At 36.3% G+C, this 26396-nt stretch overlaps 1 protein-coding gene and 1 pseudogene across 2 annotated transcripts in view; one reads left to right on the plus strand and one right to left on the minus strand.

Moving 5' to 3' along the window:
* The window catches only part of MAGI2 (membrane associated guanylate kinase, WW and PDZ domain containing 2), a 1197465-nt gene that overhangs the window by 62153 nt on the left and 1108916 nt on the right, over window positions 1-26396 (plus strand). The gene's annotated exons all lie outside the window — the stretch shown is intronic.
* LOC129151496 (protein Abitram-like) lies at window positions 17327-23403 on the minus strand (annotated as a pseudogene).

Raw genomic sequence — 26396 nt, forward strand, 5'->3', positions numbered from 1 at the left:
TTTAAAGACACATGGAGAGATTCTCTACAGAGAATCTTTCTTTTAGCAACATTCCAGTTGCCTACATAGTTTTTCCATTGTGAGTCTAGAATGTGTGTTTCTAGTAATATAAATAATTGTATCAAATCTTTACCCAGCCACAAGGCTGCTCTCTACAACCCAACAGTCATACTGTGGACCCTACCATCCTCAAAGACATAAGCCCCAGACCTGGCATTTCCTGCATGAGTTGGAATAATACAATCAGGTAAATGCAGGGAGAGCCCAAAGTCAGTGATTTTTTTAAAATAAGGTAGTAATTGAAAAACAGAAAGTATTTTTTTCTGAGCTCTGTTAAGAGAAATGGTATATGTTGAACTAGAATATTTGTGCTGATTTAAGGTTCTTAAATAAAGAAATTTGACCTGAGCTCTAAGGCAATAACAAACAAGAGTTTTATATGCTATCGATCAGTTTTGGTTTTTCTTTACTTGTAATTTCCTTGATAACACTAGGCTGTTTGAAAATTAGTTTAGGGAAAAAAATCGGATAACCTCAGTCCTTTAGATTAACAATTTAAATGAGTTAATAGAAACACTGCATTTAAATTTCACAACCATTTGAAGGCAGATGGTACAATGTATTTTCCATGGATGAGATTTTACGGGTGGTAGAAAGGATTTGGCTGGTATGGAAGTAATTGGTTTAGGTTTGAAGAACACAACTCTCTGCCCAGATGAATTAATCACTGGTTGAAAACAGTTCTACAGGATACTTATTCAAAGCTTACGTTGTTCAATTATACTGAGCTACTTTTTATCAGTCTCCAGTGACATTGACAGATTTAGGGATTTGTCTCAGGATATGCCTCTCACAAATGACAGGAGCCCATTGAATGTGAGAAAAGTACAGACCTCTTTGAAACCAGTAAAATAAAGGAAAGAGGAAAATCTGGGCTTTAAGGCAGAAAATGAAGGGACCAAAGAAGAAAAATTAGACAGGACAAATAAGCATGAGGTAGTTCTCTATATTAAGCTTCTAAGAAAAAAGATGCTCGTGCAAACACTGAACTCTCATGTCTGTTTAATGTAATGAAATAGTAAATTGAAATATGTAGCTCTGTTTCCAATGATTATTTTTTAAAATAAACTGGTTTATTTAGAGCCCCAATGTCAGAATTCGAATTATGTATATTTAAAGGAAGATATTTGAATTTAGTAGACCTTGTTTCAATGTCATGTCTGGTTAGTTGTGCTGGTCACCATAGTATCTCACAAAGAAGATAAATTTGGAAAATGTATGTGACCAGGGCCTCACACAGAATAGTCAGTCACCATTTCTTACGCCAAAATATATGTATTAAAGAGGTAAAAGGAAAACAAAACAAATGTAAAAGCACATGGACAAAAAGGTGTGACAGTGATTATATTCTCTTGTGATAGGGAAGGACATTCAAAGGGTAAAAATAAAGAAAAAATTTGGGGTAAGTTCAAATAAATTTGATTTTCTAAAAATTTGAAATGACTTTATAAGATATTTGCAATATATGTGATAGCTTGAGAGTTAATAAATTTAATATATGTTGAGTACTAATGCTGTAGTAGGCATTTAGACAGACACGAGCAGAGTAGGAACAGTAGGCTACTTATAGAAGGTCAACTTAACTGAAAGCCCCAGCCAGGCCCGGCCCATGTGGCTCAGTGGTTGAACCTATGAACCAGGTAGGGCACAGTTCCATTTCCCATCAGGGCACATACTGGGTTGTGGGCTCGATCCCCAGTAGAGGGCATGTGGGAGGCAGCCAATCATGATTCTCTCTCATCATTGATTTTTCTATCTCTCCCTGTCCCTTAATCTTTAAAATCAATAAAAATATAGTAAAAAAAAAAAAAAAAAAAAAAAGACAGACAGAAAGCCCAGGTGCCTAACAACAGGCAAAACTAGGAAAACAAGTATTGTAGGGTGGGACCTTTCCCCTTTCCCCCAGGATGACCTTCCTTCTCTAGCATATGGCTAGTCATGTGATTTTAAACCCCCTTAGAGAAGGAGCAAGGGGGCCAGAGAATAGCCTCATAGGACTCCCATGGAGCCCTTGTACAACCACTCCCTTAAGCATTAAGCCCTCAAGACAATGAGGTTCTGACCTACATCAAATAACCTTAGGAACAAAGCCTCGGGTCTGTTGACCAAAGGGACAGAGTTTTGATCAAACTAGAGATGACATTTAGGCTTCAGTTGTGCTTCAGTTCCAGGCCCAGAAAAACTGCAAAACCAGAGGACGATGCTATGGGTGACATCAGGACCAGCTACATGGACTAATGACCCCTTGCCTTGCCACCAACCAATCACTAGAGACCACAATCATGAAAGGACATACCTGGAAAGCTAATGAATTTTCTGTTGAGAACCTCCCCTGATACCTTCAGATAAAAATCCTCAAGGCAAAGGACCCACTGTATGCTCTCTCTCTCCTGTGAATATTTCCATTGAGTAATAAGCCTTTAAAAGTAATTTCCATTAGGACTTAAACTAACCACTTAGTTTATTCCATGTTTTGCTCACTAATGTTGAATTCTGTGTATTAGAGAGCTTAGTTTTCTTCCCATTCAGTGGCAGCTAGGGTTATACATGCTCTCTAAACCCACAGAATATTACTTGACATAATTAAGATTAATTCCCAATTTCAAATTAGAGCTGTTATGGTCATTTGAAACTTCATGCAATGGTACAATGGAATTAGATTAAGAATGTCCTTTAAAGAATGAACTTGAGGACATGAGAGCAAGTGCCTCCTTAAATTTTGGGTCATAAGCACATCCCTTGCTTCTCCCTAGCCAGGCAGATTTTCTTGAACAACAGGCACTCCCCCCACCCCGAGATGGTTCAGGGACTGATCTCTATTCTATAGCTCTGCAACTGTTGGGGCTTTGTCCTCTTATCCATCAGGAAGAAGGTAAAAGAGAGCATGGAATGACAGAAACTTTCCAGGAACACTGTCTGGAAGTAACATGTATTTTATTGAGGATGAGTCATATAGTTAGACCTATGTAAGGGATGCTGGCAAAATGTAATCTAGTTGTGTGCCCAGGAAGGAAAGGAAATGGATTTTTTGGTGAAAGCCAGCAGTCCACTATTATACTAGTTGTGCTACATGATGGGATAACACCGATGAATGATTCAAGTCTCTATAAACTCTAGGGAACCCCCAGTTTCATAGGATAGACAACTACATGTATATAATTCCAATGGCGCCTCTCTATGCAGGGTTTTCTATAGAGTGATATCTATAGATTCTGCTTTAGTTTATATTTAGACAATCCCATTCATTCATTCATCCATCCATTCATTCTTCACCATTCTCCTCTCATTGAGTAGTCTGCATAGTTCCTCTAAAGTATATGAAGAAAGGAGTGAGAAAAAAAAAAGAACTTATTTGCATGAAACAAATAGGATATAACTTCAAATGACATAGGGTGCACACCTGATTTTATTCTGAGGTTTGTATATATATGTTCTGCAGAAGTTGGAAATGATGGAATGTTTATGATATATCAAAATGATCTTAATAAAATTGGTTAAATGTAAATAGAACATTGATAAAATCGCAGAACTATAATTTTTAGAAATGAGAATGGGCGATGACACTCTGAACATAGGAGCAATGTGCAGTTCCAGTGTTTGAGGATTGGAGAAGTCAAGTCACAGGACATAGTCATCAAAGTTTTCGTCTGTCACATTATGGGATCATTAAACTTTTCTGTTGTATTATTGCCTGTTCTCAGATACCAATCACAAGCCTTCTGAAAACTATCACTCTACACATTTTCATAATCACAAAATATTCTGTTATAACGTTATACTTTCCTTTGATTATATTAATTCACACAATTACTATTTTGCATTCACTGTATAATTATATGAGTTTCTGTTTAACAGAACTTTTATTTTCCTTTTATCAAGTTAATATCCATAAATATCTCACTTTTACATTTATTCTAAGAAAAGATAGCCTTCTTCAATTAGTCTTACTCTTTTATCTTTAAACATTGGGCTGATATGTTGTCCTTTTGTTTTTATTTTTTGTTAATCCTCACTTGAGGATATTTTTGACATTGGTATTTAGAGAGAGGGGAAGGGAAGGAGGGGAAAAAAGAAAGAAAGAGAGAGAGAGAGACACACACACACATCAATGTGAGAGAGAACACATTGATTGGTTGCCTCCCACATGTGCCCTGACCAGGTTCGGGGAAGAAACCTGCAACCCAGGTATGTGCCCCTGACCAAAAATTGAACCTGGGACTCTGGTGTGCAGGCTGATACTTTACCACTGAACCACACCATCAAGGGCCATTGGGCTGATTTTTATAATCTACTCAGAGAAGTTGGACCAATGGATTACAATGGTGTTTTTTTCGACTAAATATTATCAAACCTAAGAAGCACATAATATCTAGGCTGTTGAGAGTACTGTAGGTATGATTGATTTTTTTTCTCAGATTTTCACATTACTGTCTATTCAGAAAATTGAATTGCCAAAAAGTAAAGCAGAACACATTTATATTTTTAATGCTATGTGTTCTTCAATATAGCACTATATTCTCTATGTTCTTTATAGTATGAAAGTGGTTTAATGTTTTAACTTCTATTGGTGGCCTTAGAAATTTAATTTGCTTCCATTCTAGAAAAATGAAACCAATGAGAAGAAAGATTTGCTTTGAGAGTTTATAGTGATAACTTTCTAATGTTAAAAACAAATACTACCATTTTAAGAAGTTCTCTTCCAAAAAAAAATCAGTGTGATTACTGTTTGTAGAGTAAAGAAATGAGGCATGGCATGGTTCAGGAAGGAGGCTATGCAGGAGGCTGCTGTCTGTATGAGACATTCTAGTCCACTGTTGAAATACATACTTTATAACTGAATTGTATGAATCATTTGCTCTCTGTACTGTAATTATATCTTGGAACAAGATTTGATTCATGGTATATCACATCTGTGTAAAATTGTCAGAAATAACAGGTTGCCAGTTTTGTAATATTTAAGGATATTCTACCTGGAACTGACAAGCAAGAAATGGGAATTAGCAGAAATCAGCACAGTTGGGACTAATAGGGATAATTACTCCCTATTCATAGAGTTTTCTTTACAGCTACATATGTCATTTGCAGGGGCACCAGGAAGTCAAATAATCCAAGTGCATGGAGTCAGGACAAGCTCTCTTTTCCAGTCAAGATAGGGCTCACAAGGGATCTGAGCACAGGGGCCTGACATTGTTAGCTCAGCTGCCCACAGAAACTCACCGGAGTTAGACATATCACAACCAAGATCAAGAGTCTGGAGTCTAACTTCTGGGAAGGAGTCTGCAAGAAACCAAGGTGAGGAGCCTTGCCATCTCCCGCCCACCTTCACGCTGGACTGGAGGGCAAGCATGTGGCTCCAAGTCTTAGTAAAGCATGCTTATACACCAATGTCTCTGGCAGCTTCAAACATGCACGCTGGATATACACAGTAGGGGTGGTAAGTATGATGGCTCTCACTTGATGATTTTAGCTCTTCAAGATGGACACAAAAAAGATCTCATCTGTAGTCCATGGCTCCATCCTAGCTCTATAGACAGCCAGGCCTGCCTCTGTTTTTCTTAGGCTTCAAGAAAAGCAGAGTCTTCAAGTTATTTCTTACATATGTATTGTCCTGGCAGAGCAGGAACTGATTTTATTTTTGTCACCAAAACAGTACAATGAGCCGAAACCGGTTTGGCTTAGTGGATAGAGCGCCACTGTGTGGACTGGAAGGTCCCAGGTTCGATTCCGGTCAAGGGCATGTACATTGGTTGCGGGCACGTTCCCCGGTGGGGGGTGTGCAGGAGGCAGCTGGTCGATGTCTCTCTCTCATCGATGTTTCTAGCTCTCTATCCCTCTCCCTTCCTCTCTGTGAAAAATCAATAAAATATATTTAAAAAAAAAAAAAACACAGTACAATGGGCCTGGGTAAAATACTTTTGGACATTCAACTTATTAGAGGTGGGGCGTTGCATTGACAAAATAACAAAGTGACATTAAATTTGTCTTAGAAAATAAATTATTAATGTGAAAAAGTACCCAAATACCTATAGGATTTCCAGGAAAAGGGAACAAACGTTCCCATGTAGCAAGACATTTAGTTCCAAATGTTAATCTACTGAAATCAATATAATTATGTTTAATATAGGTACATAAAAATGAGGATTACTTTTTGGGAGCTTTTTCCCAGCTATGTTTGAATTACAAAACAAACTTACTGTTAGTATTGGCTTACTATCCCACCCTACCCATATCAAAGGATAATTAAAACATTATAGAATTCTAATTTTTCTAAAAATTAGGAATTGGTTTTGTTTAATACCAATGAGTCATTGCATGAAAAGGAAATGATTGATAAAGCAAACTTTAAAAAAATCTTTATCAAAGTATTTTTCATAAATATTGGGTGCTGTATTTAATAATTACCATTTTACCTGTGCAACTTGTCTCCTTCAAAGTTCTTAGATGTTCCTGGAGCTTCTTATTACTGGATTCTACCATTTAAGTCTTTATAATGGATCAGCAAAATAGGAAAATACACCTTTGATTCTTATTTAATAAAACAGATTCCAACTTCCAACACACTCTGTAGTAATTCAAAGATTATAATCAGATTTCCCAGTCATACAGATGCTACAAATAGGTATTAATGATGAAAAAAAAGGCTGGAGTATTATTTTTTGATGAATGTAAATCTCTTTTTCTACCTTAGTTTATAATAAATCTCTGTGTTGTGATTTGTGAAAGCAGAGGGAAGATGATTATTATCAAATTGTAGTAAAGTATGTGTGTATTAAATCCATTCTTTTCTCTATCACCTGTTGTCTTTATTGATGATGCTCTCTCAGCTCATTCTGGGTGATCTACTCAGTATAGTCTGCATTTCTGCCTTATTAAGGTATTTATGATGGGTAAAAAAAATGATGCTTCTTTAATTTAGAAAGTTGGAATCAGGCCTTGGTAATGTCTGTTTAAAAAAAAAAAAGACTTAATGAAAATTGAGTAAAATTAATTTCTTTTAGGATACTTTTTTCACTTTATTTAAAATGTTTCTTTTCCAAAATTTTTATAGCAAGCCTGAGTTGCCCATAGTAACAAGTCATTTTCTATATGTTTTTTATTCTATTTTTAGTTTGTTTTGAATTATTTTTATAATGTTCTGTAAGTCATGAGGCTGCATTTTCTTACATAACCTATATTTTCAGTATCTTTGGAGTATTTCTTTAAGCCAGATCTCCCTACATCCTCTAAGTACAGAAAAGAACCTTGTTTGCATGCCTTTCCCAAATTATCTGTGGCATTTATGCCTTATTCTGGTCTCTTCCTTAGTTAATTAATAACTCAGTAAGTCAACTCTGACATCTCAACTCTTGACAATTCTGAGGATCCCCAAATTTCTTTGTGTAAAAAAAGCTGGCAGAGAGGAACAAAGAGTCCTGTAAAAATTGTACAGGGTATTAATGTGTCCTAAATTCTGTAGTAACATTTTATGTGTTGAGTTTCATGCTTTCCTCACAGTAGGATGTTTGACTGAGTTAGGATATTGTGAATCGGGCTGCTAATCCTACGCCAGGAGTCCCTGCACAACAGAGGGCTGGGGATTCAGAGGAGAAGGTGGTCCTCACACACAGAGTGTTGTAGTGCTTTCTGCCAATCCAAGGTGGGGAGACTGGAAGCGTCCATCTTTCCAGAAACACATTTCTTAGACTAAATCTTGACCTTGCCAAGATTTTAGTCCCCTTTATCAAGACTTCCTTGGCATGAATTATGACTTGAGTTTAAGAAACTCACGCTTTGAGGGAAAGGAAGGAGGGATTGTGCTGAGCTCTGCTCTGAAATCAGAATTTTCACGGATGGTGCTATGATTTCGTCATTGCCACAAACCTTAGTTGTAGAAAGGCAATTTCTCCAACTCCTCCCCAAATTCCCCACTCTTTCTTTTCTGGGCAACCTTTTGTACACCTACCCATTCATCATTTCATATAGAAAATAAAACTTTCTTGATTATATTTGTGACTGCAATTCATAACTGGCTTTTGAGTAAAATAGGATTGCTGCTCTGACTCCCTTGGTTATCTAATGTGCTTTACTGTTTCATTCAACAAGACATACCTTTTTCCATTGAATGGTCTATGCCACTTTACAAAATTCCAGAATTTTCTATGTGGGGAAGATTATACTTGGAATGAATCATGCAGCCTTGTTCCATCTTTGATGAAAAGAACTCTGAACCTGAAGATTTTTTTCTGCTCATCACCTTTCATCCATAAATGAATTGTGTCTTGAGTTTCTGATTCTTCTAGTCAGTCAGACAGACATGTTTAGGGGTCATATTACCCGATTTATAAATGTGAATTTTGTCAGTCCATGACAATTTGTGGACTATATGGGAATCTCCTCATTTATTCCTACCTACTGTTTTCTTTCTACACATCTGGATTCTAAACTGTGTAATAGTACAGTGTTGTTTCTGGACCATTGAACATAGATTTTATACTTACTACATCTATATATATAAAAGCCTAAGCGACTGGCCTACCGGCCAGTAGCTATGATACACAATGCTCAACCAGGGGGCAAATGCTTAACGCAGGAGCTGCTGAGTGATAGCAACTTTGCAGAGTGCCCTCTAGCACTCTGGGACCCTTCGGGGGATGTCAGACTGCCGGTTTTGGCCTGAACCCCACAGGCCAGGCCAAGGGACCTCACCTGCCGGAGGGACCCTGCTCACTCCCCAGATGCCCTTCAAGCCCTGGCACCGCCCCAGGTGTGGCTGGCTGGGGTGGAACTGTGGGAGGTTGGCTCCAGGGCATGTCCAGCCCATCTCGCCCAGTCCCACCCCGCCAGCCACCTTCTAATTAATTTCCATTCAATGTGCATGAATTCGTGCACCAGGCCTCTAGTTAAAATACAAGATCCATGAGAAGTTCTTGCTGGTTTTGTTCTGACCATATCCTAAATGCCTCAGATAGTTCTTGTCACTTAACCAGTGTTGGTGTTTATTTGTGAAATGAATTAGCAATTCAAAGCATTTGAATCCCAGCTTTCTGTAGTAGTCTGCCCTGGCTTCCTCTCTCCCAATGTCTAAGCTGCTGGAACTATGGGCATAACTCCAAACCCATGAAACCCAACCCTGGTGCTGCCAGCCCTAGACCTGTGGAGAGCAAAAGGCAATTCAGACAAGAAATCATCTCTCCTCCCCATTATAATATACAATAGGGTTATTTTCATTCTCACAGAATCAATTGCAAATTTTAAGCCAAATATAGTGAATTTTTCCTAGGTTGGCTGGAAATATCTTAAAAAATAGGAGACATTTTTGTGTGTTTTTTCTCTCAAAATGATTGGAAAAGAAAGAATTTCTGATACCTATAATTTTTAAAATAGAAAAGTGTGTTATTTTAAGACATTTTTTTATGACATAGCATTTACTACAAGTTAATAGAGATAAGATGTGAAAGGCAAGCAACCAAAAAGGCAATATGATACAAGATAATAGCAACACAGTAATAAGGTAATATTTTCTTTCTCTCAAGTGAATTGCATTTTCATTTGATATCCCAGAAACTTGATTTTATTTACTAGGAATGTTGCAATTCAGTTATTTTACAGCAATTTGAGGGTATTTATCATTACTTTATTGTATGGCATGCTGACCAGAGAGTTTCTGGAATAAAACAAATTTGAAATTATTCTGTATACCAATGTTGAAAATAAAAATATGAAATTGTAATTTATTGGTTAATATATATGTGGATAGGAGATATACATCTCATTTATTAACACATTAAGTACTTGATTATCTATAATAATAAAAGGATAATATGCTAATTAGACCAGACGTCCTTCTGGACATCCTTCCAGACGAAGCCAGGGCTGCTAGGGAAGCCTGGGTCCCAGTGCCAGAGGGAAGCTGGTCAGCAGCCAGGGGAAGGAACGCCTGCTCTTCCATGAATTTCGTGCATCAGGCCTCTAGTTTAGTATAATTATGCCATAACATTATAAGAAATCTTAAAGTTTAGTGTTAAAGTAAGGTTATTTTAGTTCTTTGATGAAAACTCTTCCAAAATATACAGTGAAACTCTAAAGTACATCTGAATTTCTAATAAGTATCCCAGAATTTAAGTATTCAAGAAAGTTTTATCTTTTTTAAATTACTTAATTACTGAAAGGTTATATACTTATAATAATGCTACCATTGCTTCAATTGTCTTTTGAAATTATTATTTTACATTTGTACCTTGCTTTGGGCTAAGACTATAAATGATTTTTTTATAATGGCTCATGTATGTGGTTCATGAGGTTGAATTTGATTTGATTTCAAGACATACTAAAAATTACTTTTTGTTTAAGACTCTGGTATAAGCTTTATTATTATTATTATTTTATTTGTCTTTTTCATAAAAATGGAATGTAGAATGTGCACTACATGGCCTCCTAGTCTATGAAACCCTATGCCTTACTGTAAGATTCATTATGAAGCCAATAGTAAGGCTGACCCTGTTTGCATATTTTTCTTATAATAAAACTAGAGGCCCAGTGCATGAAGATTCGTGCAAGAATGGGCCTTCCTTCCCCTGGCTGCTGGCACTGCCTTCACTCTGGCCCGAGCAGCCTTTCTGCTCCGGCCTGGAGCTTTCTGCCTTTCCATGCTGCCCAGAGGCCTGGAGTGGCTGGGGTGGTTCAGAACGCCTCTGGCTGCTTGGCACCTGTGTATGCAAATTAACCTGCCATCTTTGTTGGGTTAATTTGCATACTCACTCCTGATTGGCTGGTGGGTGTCACGAAGGTACGGTCAAATAGCTTGTTATTCTTTCATTAGTGTAGATAAAAATTATCACCTTGGTTACATTTATACACTTTATTTTATCATTAGAGGCCTGGTGCATGAATTGGTACACGGGTGTGGTCCCTTGGCCTGGCCAGTGATCAGGGCCAATCGGGGAGGGGGGCACCGGCCTGCCAGGGGAAGGGACCAAGGGAGGTTGGCTGGTTGCCCCTCCCATCAGGTCCAATTTGGAGGGCCAGCCAGCCAGGGGGAGGGACCGCAAGAGGTTGTCCCCAGCAGCAAGCTAACCAATAGCTGATTCTGCGAGGAATCGGGCTCCCTCCTCCCTTCTGTCTGGGTCCGGGGTGCAGATGAACCAGATTCGGGGCTATCAGGGCCCCAGCAGCAAGATCTGGGTCAGTGTGTGTCATAGCTACTGGCTGGTTGTCTGGTCATTCTGGTCATTCGGTGGTAACAGTTGCTTAGGCATATATATATATATCTATATCTATATCTACCTATATAGATATAGATATATGTAGATATAGATATAGATATAGATATAGATATAGATATAGATATAGATATAGATATAGATATAGAAATTTTAACATTCTTTTCTTTTAAAATGAGTTAACCCTTCAATGCCCAAGTAAGAGTCAACTGACTAATGAACTAAGAATAACTTACTTGATAAAAGTCTCATCAAATTTTATAGATGTCATTGTCAGAAGACAATAAACTCAGTTTGCAGTTTTGTAAGTATTAACATACTTTGAACTCTTTTTTTCTTTATTGATGGGTACTTGTTCATAGTTTTTAACTGAGATGTTACTTATAGTTTGAACAGAAAGTGAGTAAGCTTAACATATAATAACTTTTATTTGACTCAATAAATAGCTTAGGCATTCATCAGTAATAAGGCTTAAAGTTTTAGGAGACCTTTCAGCATATTTTATAGGATTAAATGTTGTATTAAGCAAAATGGATGGTCTTAATAGAAGAGAATTACATCTGAATGAAAAGAAAAGCTATAATTATGGTCTGAATCTAGAACTGAAACTAGGCTGGATTCTAACTCTAATAGTCTAGTTCTAGTAGACTAATTTCAAAATGTATCTTTTACATATATTATTATCAAGTGAGTGGGAATACTATTATATTAGTTTAGGGGAATATTGTCATTAGTTATTATATACAGTACAATTTTTATAACTGAGATGAAGTGATGTTCCATTATAAATGTTTCATAAAAAATTGTGCTGAAATTTATAAATGAGATATTTTAAAACAATATAAATATTGGACTATTATGGTTATTGGTTTGGTTTGTTTTCTGAAAAAATGTATTAAAATATTTATCACATTTCAAATTTTAAGTAAAGGAAAGAAAAATAAGCAAATAAGAAAGAAGAGGAAAGTATCTAAACTCATACAAAAATTAAAGTACATTATTGTATAACCCATCACCAATTTTATGCATGCTTATAGTTGGATACTGAAAGGAAAGTTCTACATTTAAAATTAAATTATTTAAAGCCTTTATTTAAATTTAGCACATTAAGATGACTATGATAAGAAATAGAATATAGGAAAGAACAAAATTAGAATTATCAGGGAATATGGACCAAAATTTCAAAAGCAGAAAGATGAGGCATAATAGTTTCAGAAGAAATTATTTTACTTTCAAGCAATAGTTTGTTCATGCAAACCACTGATGGTAAGTAATGTTACTTTCAGAGCAATGTTAATCTTTCAGAGTTAGATGGCAGTATAACCAGTACTAGTAATAGATGGATATAAGGGTTAAAGATTGGACACCTACTCATTGGTGGCAGAAGTCACTAGAAAAGCTAGAGCAAGTAGAAAAGCAAACAGTGCCAAGAACAAGTAAATGTGGAAGGCCTCCTGATGCAAGGAGAAGAGGCAATTTCTGGTGAAGTATAGGCTTGCATCCTATGTAGAGTCTCTGGATCGCTCAGAAGCTGAAATCAGACAGAAATGTCCTCTGAGTTAACACAATGAAAAACATGAATAAAAATTTACTAGTGGTTACTGGTGAAATGTTTTATTTTGAAGAGTGAGACATCTTAGACTATTCATAAATATGTATATCCACATAAATAATAATGTACAATTAATTTACTACTTAGTAGATTTTTAAATAAAAATGCTTGCCTCAAATTTTATATACTGTCAAAATTTCTGGAAGGGGATTTGCCAGACAGTGGAGTGGAACTGTCCCCTGCAAGTATACCATAAACTTAATTACGTGAGAAAATTAATGAAAAACTATCATGATTATATGATAAGTAGAATATGTCACTAAGACACCTTAGAATAACTATGGTTTGGATGTTCAAATGTTTTATGCTGATTTTGAGTATCAACCTCATCTGTTAGTTAAGAAAAGTAAGTAAAAGTACTTTTTTTTTTTTTTTAACTCATTATACCAGTAATGACTCTTACTGCTTTGGCTCTGCTGTCAATCACAACCAAACCATCATTTTTTTTTTTAAATCCACAATATGGTCCTCTGAACTTTTGTCTTTTGTACAAGATTGTTAAAACAAATTTTTCATTTCAAATTTTTGAATTCAACTGGGATATTCTTTTAACCATGATAACATGTGGTTATAAATGCACAGATAACATCTCAACATTAGTTTGTCAGATTCATCTGTATGTAATATCTTTCAGATATTCTTGTCAATTTTGACCTAACTATGTATAAATGTGTTACTAATCAGTTTTAGAAGTTATAGCCCAGTATAAGTTATTATTAATTATTATATTGTTGCTATTGCTTTTGAGATCCCAGAGTTGGGGAGACAACAGACATAATAAGGTTGCATATTTTTTTCTACTTTGAAAATGCTTGTTTACTTATTTCTCATACCTTTAAAATACGGTGAAAGTAATTTTCTTGTGATTATAATCTCCCTGTTTCCGATAAAGATATCATCTTTTAAGAACTAATAAAACACTTTTACAAGGTCAAGAATAAAAAACGGAAAAGGGGGTTTTACTATGTGTGATGAGGAAGTATAGTTTTAATCTATAGGATTACAGATATTGTTAAATGCAATAGAGTAGGCTTTCTACCTTCACTGATTCTATAATAAAAGTGTGAAAGAATAATAGTTTTAAACTGAAACATCAGCTAAAATCCAGTCACTTTGTCTTAAAGCATTTTTATGACACTCAAATATTATTTCATTCTGGGTCCTGAAGGTGTACAATCCCAATTTACTAATGTTATTAAATAGAACTCTAGTTTAAGCACCTCCCCTCTTATTTTTTTTATTACATCCTTACATTTTTGCAGCTTTCACATTAAAGTTGCAATAGAAACCTTACTCCTTCTAGTTCATTGCAGCATTTCATGTATTACAGAATTTATATTCTCTTTTATACTACTGCAAAAAATTTAGCACACTTAGATCTTTTTTAAGTTCCTTTAAGCATTCTTATTCCTACAATGCTATAAAGAAAATATAAGTAAAGGTGCTGCTTTTTTTTTTTTAAACACCCATTTTCCTACAAACTTCACTGGGGATTTATTCATTGCTAACTACCAGTTAGTTTAATACAACTATCTTTGCAAGAAAATACATAGTCACAGTCTAATAGGAAATTATCTGTGAAATAGTATACTCTTTAGATATTTGGGAAAAACTAGATTTCCATCTATATGAAAATGTTCAGTGTGTTCCTCTAATTTTATAGTTTCCATAGTCAATGTAGATAGAAACTTTATAATTCTACCTATTATAAAAGGATAAAGTGTCCTAAAGGTTTCATGTATTATTCATTAAACCTTTGAAGGCCTTTTAGATGCAGCTTAATGAGTGTAATTTAATAGCTATCTAGAAAAAGAATAATGTGCTCTGTATTGTTAATATCCTGGAAAATTTAACAAATTGCTTACATTTTAAAGCAAATTAACGGAGAGAGTAAGTTCTATGGCAAATAATACAACAGTTGTTTGGTGTAATATGTTGTTTTGTGTTACTTTTACAGGACATCCCTCTTGTCCTGGGAATAAAATAAAATTTAAAAAAAATTTAAAAATTTAATTTAAAAAGAGACTTGCTGCTATTGCTTCTTACAGGCATTCAAGATTTTTGCATTTTCTGGCCAAGTTATTGACTCAACCTTGTATTCATAAATGTTTATATGGTCATATTTATGAATATTTTCTATCAATATTTCTTTCTTTATTTTTATAGCAATGATTTTTCAACATGAGATTGCATAAGTATTCACCTGTGGTTTTCTCTTACTGTAAGTTTTGTTTTGACCATTTCCTTTTTTTCATGATTAATATTTCTTCTTTTATTTATTATAACTAATAGCTATTCCCCAATATTCTACTTCTGCCCTTAACATTCCCCATTGCTTTTTCTATCATCTCATATTTATGAGATTAATATATCTGGAATTTATCTTCATATATAATTTTGGAAGGATGTATTTGGTATTTTCTTTTGAATTCATTAACTGTTTGCCCCCAAACTATTAAATAATCACTATTCTTTATTACACTCTTTCACCACTCTTTGGAATGATTGTATTATAACTTACATACTAATGTACGCTTATCTCTTCCTTTAATGTAATTATAACTTGTATTTATATTTCAAATTTTACTGCACTAGCTGGTATATCCTAAATGTTATTCTTGCCTTATTTCTATCATTAATGGAAATCCTGGTAGTATTTCATCATTTAAAATGATGTCAACTTTTGGTTTGGTGTGTCATGCTAAGGAAGCACCCTTGTGCTTCTGTGCTAGCCAGATGATTATATTGGCATCTGTAAAAATAAAGATATTTTTTCCTTTAGACTTATTGACATTGAATTTTACTATTAGTAGATTTCCCAGTATTAAATTGTCTTTGAATTCTTGGCCATGGTATATTGTTTAATGTAAGTGATATAAATAAATAGACTATAATATGAGCAGAAGTAATCTTTTATTTTTCTGTCGTAGAATGTAAAGATTTAAATGAAATCAGAAAGCTAATGACTTAGAGACATCACAATTTACCATGTTTTGCTTTGTGTGGTAGAAATTATGTATGTCTCAAGCAATATGTACAGTTATTTCCATGGTGGATTATGTTTTACATATTTTAAAAATGAATCTGTCATTCTCAGAGACAACTATGGAAGGAAATGATTAAATCACAAAAATTTATGAAAAGAATTTGTGAACCATGTATCACAGAAGAATGCTTTAGCCTTTAGCCATATGACTGGGTATTTTAAAATCCAGTTTTATATTTGTATAATTATATTTTGATATTACTATTGAACTCTTCTTAAATCTTCTTTGTGAATGTTCTTATTAGTCATACCTAATGGTACTTATGAGAAATCTAGGTTCAAATAAATACAGAGAAAACAATCTGTGATTACTTATTATAAAACGTAAATTCAGAGAGAACAAAATAAAGCATCAGGAGCATTTCTTGTTAGAAGAAATCAAGCCAAACACTTTCACAGGCCCTCTACCTATCAGAATGGAGGCAGGTGGATTTATGGGTCATCTTCATGAGGCAAAGAGGAATGGCCACCAACAGTCCTGGTCTTCCCAACTTCTATATTCACTTCTGTTTTTCAGTAGCTGCTTTAGAATACAAGTGGAGAAAATAAATACATTTAATTTCTTATTTCGACCCTCTATTGTTTAAAAAAATCTGATCTTTTTCAGATCTTTTGAAAACAATTTTTAAATAATTTTATATCATTATTGTTGCTAAAGAAGTATAGAAAATGAGAGAGTTTTTCAGATTTCTTGACACATATTACACCTTCTAAAAATTATTTTTAAGAAGTGTAGATATATCCCTCAAATATTTATAATTATGAAGAACTAAGGTTTGAGGGTTAGTGATTAATGTGTTTAACCCTCACATAAATCAATTAGATAGGCACTATTATAATTGCCCTTGATAGTAAACTGAGGCACAGGACTTTTTAAGTTGTCCCAGGTCTCTCAGTTGGTAAGTGACAGAGCTGTGGTTCAAGTCCCAGGGCATCCCACCTCAGATCATGTATGTATAACCCGATGTTGGTACTGTTTCTGACTACATGTCTCCAGGTTGTTATGGTGCAATGAGATTTATATCATGAGGTTCTAATAATGAGAATTAAATTGGGAAAATTCATCATAACATATTTCCTGGGGAGAATAAGGAGAAAAATATTCAATTAAAAAAAAAACAACCCTGCTTTGATCTCCATTCTTCTCTATAGTGAACTTGAGCTATGATAAAATTCCCACTAGAATATAATTCAAAGAAACTTCTGCCTTATTTTTAAAGTGAAGCATTCATCATAAAATGAATGTGAAAACTGTGAGATACATGTCTAGATAAATAATCTAAGGTTGAGTGTAAAAAGGTAAGATGTAGATGTAAGATTTAGGAACAGATTGGGAATTATTTCTTCCTCAGCTTGCCAAAAGCTGTTAGATTGTCACAGAGGACAGACTGGAAGAAATACTGCCTCTCCCTATTCCACAGTGATATCAGGAATAGCACCAACGTTGTCATGACAGAACATTCGAACTATACTTTCAAAGTAGAGCAAATATGAGGGAGAAGACCAGACAAGTATGACAATTTTTACTTCTATTCTATTTTAATAATAAAAAAATAAATAATAACTTTTTTTAAAAAAGTACTTTCTTAGAGGTTTGTTACAACTAAGGTTATTAATAACACATTTACAACATATTTACAAAGGAAATATTGGAACTTAACGAAGGAGGCTATATCTATGTAGTTATGTTAATAAACTTGTATTGAACACTTGGTACTTTGTCAAAATATTCCCACTGATTATCTTACTTAATCTTTACCACTATCCTCATTTTATAAAGGAGAAAAGAGAAGCCAAAAAAAAAAATTATAGAATTTTAATATAAACTGATGATCAAAAATAGACCCAGAGACGCAGAAGCATGAAGAGACTGTTGAACCTCGGAGGGAAGGCAGGGGAGGGGGGTGGGAAGAGGTCAACCAATGAGCTTGTCTGCATATATGCATAAGCCAGGGACCTAGACAATGTGGTGGGGAGGGCCTGGGGGTGGGGGTGGGGGGCGGGAGAAGGCTGGAAGAGGTTAATGGGGGCGGGGAGGACTTTAAAAAATAAAGATTTTTTAAAAAAGAAGATCCAACTCAAAGCTAGTCCTGCCTAATCTCAAATCTGGTTGGTTACAGACATTTACAACAGTGTTGTTAAACATGTGCTGACCTCTATGGGTCATTATGCAGCTCACATTAATAGACACTGCAGGGAAGCTGCACCATTTTACATTCCCATCAGGAGTGTGCAAGGGTTCCAGTTCCTTCACTTGCCAACACTTATTATTTCTTGTCTTTTTCACGATAGCCATTTTAACCGGCGTTAGGTGATCTCTCATTGTGGTCTTGATTTGCCCTTCCCTGCTGATGAGTGATGCTGAGCACCTTTTCATGTAATTGCTGGCCTTTTGTCTGTCTTCCGTAGAAAACTATTTATTCAGCTTCTCCCCCCACTTTTTAATTGGCTTGCTTATTTGTTTGCTGTTGAGTTGGTTTGCGTTGAGTTTTTTATGCATTTTGAATACTAACCCCTTATCAGATATATGGTTTGAAAAGACTTTCTCCCATGCTATAGGTCGCCTTTCATTTTGTTGGTTTCCTTTGCTGTGCAGTAGCTCTTATTTTGAAAGAGTCCCATTTGTTTATTTTTGGTGTTGTTGTTTGTGCTTTTTGTGTCGAATTCAAAAATATTGCCATGGCCCATGTAAGGAACTTACCCCCTCTATAGTTTGCCCTATGAGTTTTACAGTTTCAGTTCTTAAATGTAAGTCTTTAATCCATGTTGTGTAGTTTTCAGTGTCCAGCTCTTTCACCTCCTTAAATACATTCTGAATTATTTCATGTAATTATAAGTGGGATTGTGTTCTTGATTTATCTTTCTGATAGTTTATTATTAGTTTATATTGGTTTTTATCCTAAATTTTAGGACCTAAAACTTTACTGAATTTGTTTAATAGTTCTAACAGTTTTTCTTTTGTAGGAGTAGAGGCTTTTATTAATCATGTTGGTAAGATGACCTGTTCTGTGCATACCAGTAAGCTTCTTTACCTGGTTACTCCTCTCATTTCCCAATGGACTTATGAAATAAATAGCCTTGTTGTCAGGAATGGGGGTTATCTATGGCATAAACTATATTAACTTCTACTTACAATGACTGACCTGGCTACAGCCACTTCTGACTGTCCAATCTGCCAGTATTAAAAACCAACACTGTACTATCGTACCCTTGAAAATTTGTTAAGAAGGTGGCCCTCATGTTAAATATTCTTACCCAGGTGGTGAACACACATTCAGTGTGCAGATGATGTGTTGTAGAACTGAGCACCTGAAACCTGTATAATTTTGTTGACCAGTGTAACCCCAATCCTATCTAATAAAAGAGTAATATGCAAATTGACCACCACTCCAACACACAAGATGGCCGCCCCCATGTGGACACAAGATGGCCGGCCGGAGAGGGCAGTTAGGGGTGACCGGGCCGGCAGAGGAGGGCAGTTGGGGGCGATCAGGCCTGCAGGGGAGCTCAGTTGGGGGGGACCAAGCCAGCAGGGGAGGGCAGTTGGGGCAACCAAGCCAGCAAGGAAGGGCAGTTAGGGGTGACTGGGCTGGCAGGGGAGGGCAGTTAGGGTGACCAGGCTGGCAGGGGAGGGCAGTTAGGGGTGATCAGGCTGGCAGGGGAGCAGTTAGGCATCAATCAGGCTGGCAGGGGAGTGGTTAGGGGGTGATCAGGTTGGCAGGCAGAAGCAGTTAGGGGCAAGCAGGAAGGCAGGCAGGCAAGCGGTTGGGAGCCAGCAGTCCTGGATTGTGAGAGGGATGTCCAACTGCCCACCGGGATCGGGCCTAAACGGGCAGTCAAACATCCCTCGAGGGGTCCCAGATTGGAGAGGGTGCAGGCTGGGCTGAGGTACACCCCCACCCCCATGCATGAATTTTGTGCACCGGGTCTCTAGTAAATTCAATAAAAATAAAACAAATAAATAAAAATAAATATTGCATAGAAGAAAATCAAACTTCTAACCTATCTTCCTGAGGCTTGGTACACTTTAGTCCTTGCTGGAAAATATTTCACTATGAAAAAACTAGAAATGTTTCTAAGTATTAAATAGAGAGTATACATAGTTTAAACATAAGCAAATCCTTTTATCAAATAGAAAATTCTACAGGATATGAACTGAGTTCTCAAGAATGTGGTATATATGACCTGAAAGTCATTGTAAAGTGAGAGTATTATAAATTTCCCTTTAGAAAATCAGGAGAAAGATGTTGAGGTAGAGAAGAAAGAATGGCTATCTTACATTCAGGTGGTATTAAAAAGGGGGGGGGAAGCGGGGGAGGGGAGAGAAAGCATGCACATTAACTGCAGGAAGATTACAGTTTAACCAGTTTTCACATCAATTCAGATGAGCAGCATTGATTTGGGGTTCAATTTATGACCTTGAGTCACTGGTAATATGAAATTTATGGGCAGAATTTTTGTGAACAATTTTAATTATAAGACATCCCTAATTTAATTTTGGGGGGTGGCATAGTCTGAACTGTGAAGTTTTATTTTTAAAAAAGTAGCTTATTATTGTCAAAAATGAACTATACTAATATTAGCTATTCAAAACTTACAATAACATTTACTAGCATAATTTGAAATGAGAAATCCATTAATGATATACAAATAGTTACTTACCAAATACTTTAAAGCAGCATATTTTCTCATGTAAATTAAATAGCAGCTCTTTTTTTGTATTAAGTGAATGTTTTACTTAACAACAGAGATATTTAACTATACATGTGTTATAGTCTTTAAGGAGAAATAACAATTTTTAAAGCCCTTTAAACATAAGCAAACCTTTTATCACATAGAAAATTCTACAGGATATGAACTGAGTTCTCAAGAATGTGGTATATATGACCTGAAAGTCATTGTAAAGTGAGAGTATTATAAATTTCCCTTTAGAAAATCAGGAGAAAGATGTTGAGGTAGAGAAGAAAGAATGGCTATCTTACATTCAGGTGGTAAAAAAAAAGGGGGGGGGAAGCGGGGGAGGGGAGAGAAAGCATGCACATTAACTGCAGGAAGATTACAGTTTAACCAGTTTTCACATCAATTCAGATGAGCAGCATTGATTTGGGGTTCAATTTATGACCTTGAGTCTTCACTTGAGACACTGGTAATATGAAATTTATGGGCAGAATTTTTGTGAACAATTTTAATTATAAGACATCCCTAATTTAATTTTTTTGGGTGGCATAGTCTGAACTGTGAAGTTTTATTTTTAAAAAAGTAGCTTATTATTGTCAAAAATGAACTATACTAATATTAGCTATTCAAAACTTACAATAACATTTACTAGCATAATTTGAAATGAGAAATCCATTAATGATATACAAATAGTTACTTACCAAATACTTTAAAGCAGCATATTTTCTCATGTAAATTAAATAGCAGCTCTTTTTTTGTATTAAGTAAATGTTTTACTTAAAAGAGATATTTAACTATACATGTGTTATAGTCTTTAAGGAGAAATAACAATTTTTAAAGCCCTTTTATTTAAAATGTTGTATAAGTAAGTATATAGTCTTAAACCATAAATTCAGTTCTATTTTTCTTTTTAGTTTAAATGCGGTGAAAGCTTTTGTTGTATTCAAAGGCCTCTGTGCCTTTGAATTATAGTAACTTCTCAGTAACTTCTTTGCCAGCTACCTGTAACCACAGCGTACAACTGAGCGACTACAATCTACGCACTGCATTATAATACTTGTTAGGAAATACTATGTTAGGAAGCCCTTTCTATTTTTCAAAGCCTTTTCACACGTCCCTCATTTGAAAAGTCAGTGTTGTAGTTCTACTTTGTTTCACAGAGGAAGGCCATCTCAGCAGCACAAGGACTAGAGAAGCTCCCGTCCACACTTACCTCTCCCATACAACCTAAAGGGAGAGGTGTTTGGGGAAAGGGGTGGGGCTAAACTTTTTGGTAGTGTCACACTGAAGCAGACTGGGTAAGAAAGGCCAGTTGTTGTTCCTTTTAACTTCAAACTGATGGAAGATTGAGCGAAAACAGTTAACCATGCTGACACATTCAAACAGAAGTATGTCAAAGTGGAGTCATTACTAATAGGTTACAGGATGATGGGTACATTATTTTTACTTTGCTACTTAAAATTTTTGTCTTTTCCAAATTTTACTCAACGTGCTTTGCTTGTTTTTTAATCAGAAAAATATCCTTGCTTGCCAGTTGTTGGAAAGAAAAGAAAAAAAACAAAGGAAAAACAGAGTGAGTCCATGGCAGGGCAGATCTGAGCGGTTGAAGACAACCTGGGAACCGAGGCTTGTGATGTAGGAAGAAAGGAAGAACACTCTGCCCCCTGTAGATGGCTGGCTGTGATGCTTCTTTCACGGATACTGGTTCTTGTTAGCACACTGGTTGAATGGCGTGCTGCTTTTTGTTCTGTCTTAATCCTCATGATTGTAGCTATTGTGGCCTTAATGTGTTTTATCATGATTCTTCATGTGGTCTTTGTCTCAGTAACCCATCTGTTAGGCTGTCACTTCCTTCAAATTTGGGCAACACAACTGCAATGTAGCCTTCAGTAGATGTCTTCTCTTGAAGAATAGATGGCGTATGGAAAATGTTTTTATTCATTTCTATTAATCACCCTCTAACACAGCTCATTATGGTGTATTCTTCCCCATCTGAGCATTAAATCATACGCAGTTGGTGGAACAGCATATGCTGGCTATGGCTTCCCTTCCCAAGAAGCAGGATTGACTTCAGTGTATCCTCCTAGCAATCCATTGGTTCAGTTTCATTCAGCTCCCTATGGACCAGTAAACTGATAAATAACTGAGTTCATCTATGGGGATCGGTATTTATTGACTTACTAGTAGCCTTGCGCACGAAACCGTGCACCAGTAGGTTGGGTCGCCACCCTCCTGTAGCTCTCCCACCACTGCCCCGCCCTCCTGTGGCTCCCTCCCACCTTGCCCCCTCCTGTAGCTCTCTGCCTCCCGCCCCCTCCTGTAGCTCTCTGCCGCCTGCTTGTATTTAGCTGTCCCACCCTCCCGCAGATCCCTGATCAGGTTGCTATGCTGTGTGTCCTTACGCCTCAAGGCATAAAGGATAACTAGCATATTCCTCTCTTATTCTATAGGATACTAACTGCCACCAATAAAGGAGTCTTTACCATGAAAAAGGAAATAGAGGTGCAAGTTCTGTTCGAATTCCCAGAGACCTTGTTCTGAAGCCTGCCACAGTTGGTACTGATTGGATGGGAAATGGTTTTCATTGTTTTTCCACTTGACGAGCTGCGTGAGATCCAGCCAGCGTGGTCACACGTTTTCGGTTAGGGTGCTGTAGTATGCAGCGATCCTCGCAGGGTTTTCCCTTGACACCTGCTCAGGATCAGCAATGGAAACAACGCTCTATAAGCAACCGCACCGTGGCCTCCACGGGCACTGGCTCAGGAGCCACGGCTACCTCTGGAGCCCTGGACGCCCCGGCACTTCTTCATGCTGGCCCCAGCAGCCTCCTCTCTTGAACTGAGTTTCTGAGCTCTACCTTCCTTGTATACATTTACGGAGGCAATTTCTTACTTAGAGACAAGTAAGGCAATTCAGAAAAAATGGTAATGGGTTTGAAAAAGATTAAGTAAGAAAAAATCCAATTGACTGCTAAGTGCAAATCCAAAGCTGCAATAATGAAAAATCATAACTAAACTTTAAATTCAGCCACTATTTCAAATCAGAGTTGACAGTGGTAACACCTTCCTTCCTACCCTCAACTGCCCAATGGGACAACACACTTGATGGTGATGCATGGCATTTAATTCAAGAACTAACGGACAGGAACAAAAGTGGCCTTCTGCAATGTGACTTCTCTTTTTGCTGACCAGAGAGAATGTTCTTTCAGCTAGCAAAGACTATAAAAAGCAAAATGCCCAGCATCACTGTTAGAGAGCGAAAGGGTAGCACAAGAGAAAATGAAGGGGAAAAGGATCAAAGGAAGGGAAAATTGGGAAGGACTTAAGTTATGCAGGGGCAGCAAGAAATTCTTTGAGAAAGAGATCAGGTAAGAGAAGGAATGAACACCCGCTGGACTCATGCAGCAACGTGGGACGTTCAGGACAAGGCAGGCCGTAGTACCCGAGACCTCCCTGGGGAACCAGCTAGAACAGCCACAGCATTGGAGGGTGTGAATCATGGCCTCCACCAGGGGCTGTTTGAAGCTAATGTGTCAGGCCCTGGCAGAGTGGATCAGTTGATTGGAACGTAGTCCCATATACCAAAATTTTGCCTGTTTGATTCATGGTCAGGGCACATACCTATGTTGCAGGTTTCATCTCCCTTCAGGGACCATGGGAGGCAACTGATCGGTGTTTCTCACATCAACATTTCTCTCTCTCTCTCTCTCCTCTCTCTCTCTCTCTCTCTCTAAAAATAAAAACAAACAAACAAATCTTCAGGTGAGGATTATTAAAAAACAAGCTGTTGTGTCAGTGCCCAGTTCACACTGGTTTTATTATACCTAACTTATGTTCAGATTAGTGTTTTATTTTGTAAAATTCAAGAATATCCAATGTAACTTGAAAGAATTATCTTCTTAAATTGAAGCATACATATTTGGTGGCTGAAAGAGTTAATGTCCAGTATGGTCAGCTCTTATTCCAAATTTAAAAACAGAAAACAGATTATGTTAGTATTCCTTTATATATTCCCCTCAACCATTCATATTTTATAGATAGTAAAGTCATTTAGTAAATAAATGTTTATTGAAATAACTTGTTAACTTCATGAATAATATACATTGTAATCAAGCACCTGTGATAAAGACCTTGGTTTTCCTCTAGTTGAAGAAAATATTATTTATGGTTAGAGAATGTGTAGAAAAATGAATGTCAGCATATTATCTTCTTGACAGTATTTCCTATGTGGCCTTATAAAATGTAAATGACATTATTCTCCCATTTCAGTGGAATCATTGCCAGACAGTGAAATAGGAAGTCCCTTCAATTTCTTCCTGTGTCAGAAATAAGCTCTTAATACTGAAAAACAAAATAGCCACTTGCTATTTATATGACTTAAGACAATTCATTTATTCTCCCAGTATCTCAGTATCCCTATCTGAAAATGGCTCAATTCTACCTCATAGAAGGTTTAAAATGATTAAATGAGTTAATATTTGGAAACACTTAGACAAGTGACTGCTACATCATTAGTGTTATATGTATTTTCTTTTACTAAAACATGGATTTATTCCTAAATGATCTTTTCCTGTTGTTGTGTCCTATCCCTAGATAATTATATCAAAGTTTAGTTACTTACTTAGCTTTTATAATAGCCTGAGCAGCATCCACTAAATCAAAAGCCTTTTCCATATTTACATCACATCTGCCTGAGACAGAAATCATGGGATGGCTTGACCCCAAAAATTTGAGAACTGAGAAGGAGCAGCATCTGTCTTCTCCATCTGTTTAACCAAAAATTCTTAATTATCTGTGAAAACATCTTTAGTCTGAATCACTCCCTATTCAGCTTAATGAACTATATTTTGGGACATACATTAGAACCTTGTACATTCATTAAGCTTATCAGCTAGTGATATTTTCCACGAGGATGAGGAAGGCTAAAAATGACCTATATCTCATGCGCGTGAGCTATTATTTTGGTGAGGATGATTGAAGCCATTACTCTAGGAGCTTTTTGTTGCGGTATCTGTTATCTCCTATTTTTGTTGTAGAGGTTCATTTCTCCAAGATCAAGTCTCTGTCACTAATTGTTCCCTCCAGTGGTGCTTGTCTGCTGCTGATGCTCTGAACCAATTGATGTTGATGTTGCATTAGTTCAAATTATACTTCCGTTTGCCCTTGAAGCTTTTTGGCTGCCCATTTTGTGTGTGCTTGATTGCATTCCTCACCTCATCAGGAAGCAGCTTCTCTGGCATTATTTTTCTTATTTTTCATTTGCTTCACTTGCTGAAATGTTACAACGTGGCTTCATTGTCAATATTTTAATAGTGTTCAGAAGTTTCATTATTGATTTTAATATTGATGCTGTTTGATAATGGATGGCAATGAATCTTGTCCCCATACTGAAAATGCTTTTAAAAATGAGTCTGAATCTCTGGGCATTAGAGCTCCTTGGGAGGCCATCATTTTACAAGACAGCTGTGTAGTTTGAGGCTGGAGGCTAGTTGTGCTACCATTTTTCATGTTTCCTATTGTGGAGCTGAATCATGTAATTTTTCTTCAGTTTGGTAGCGTGACATGCCTGTGATCATTTAATAGCTGAATAGACTTCATTTATAATTTTGCTTTGGAGGATCAATGTAACTCCCATCTGGCAGAGCAGACCTAATCTATCTGACTTTTTAAATGTGTAGTTGTTACCTATTAAGAAGCATATTTTTATAAGGATAAAACACAAAATATAGAACTTAAGTTGTTTTTTATTTTATATATTTGGAAGAAGCTTCTCTTCCTAAACCTGTATAGTGCTTTATTTTACT

This window comes from Eptesicus fuscus, chromosome 14, assembly GCF_027574615.1.
Source record: "Eptesicus fuscus isolate TK198812 chromosome 14, DD_ASM_mEF_20220401, whole genome shotgun sequence".
NCBI classification, from domain to species: domain Eukaryota; kingdom Metazoa; phylum Chordata; class Mammalia; order Chiroptera; family Vespertilionidae; genus Eptesicus; species Eptesicus fuscus.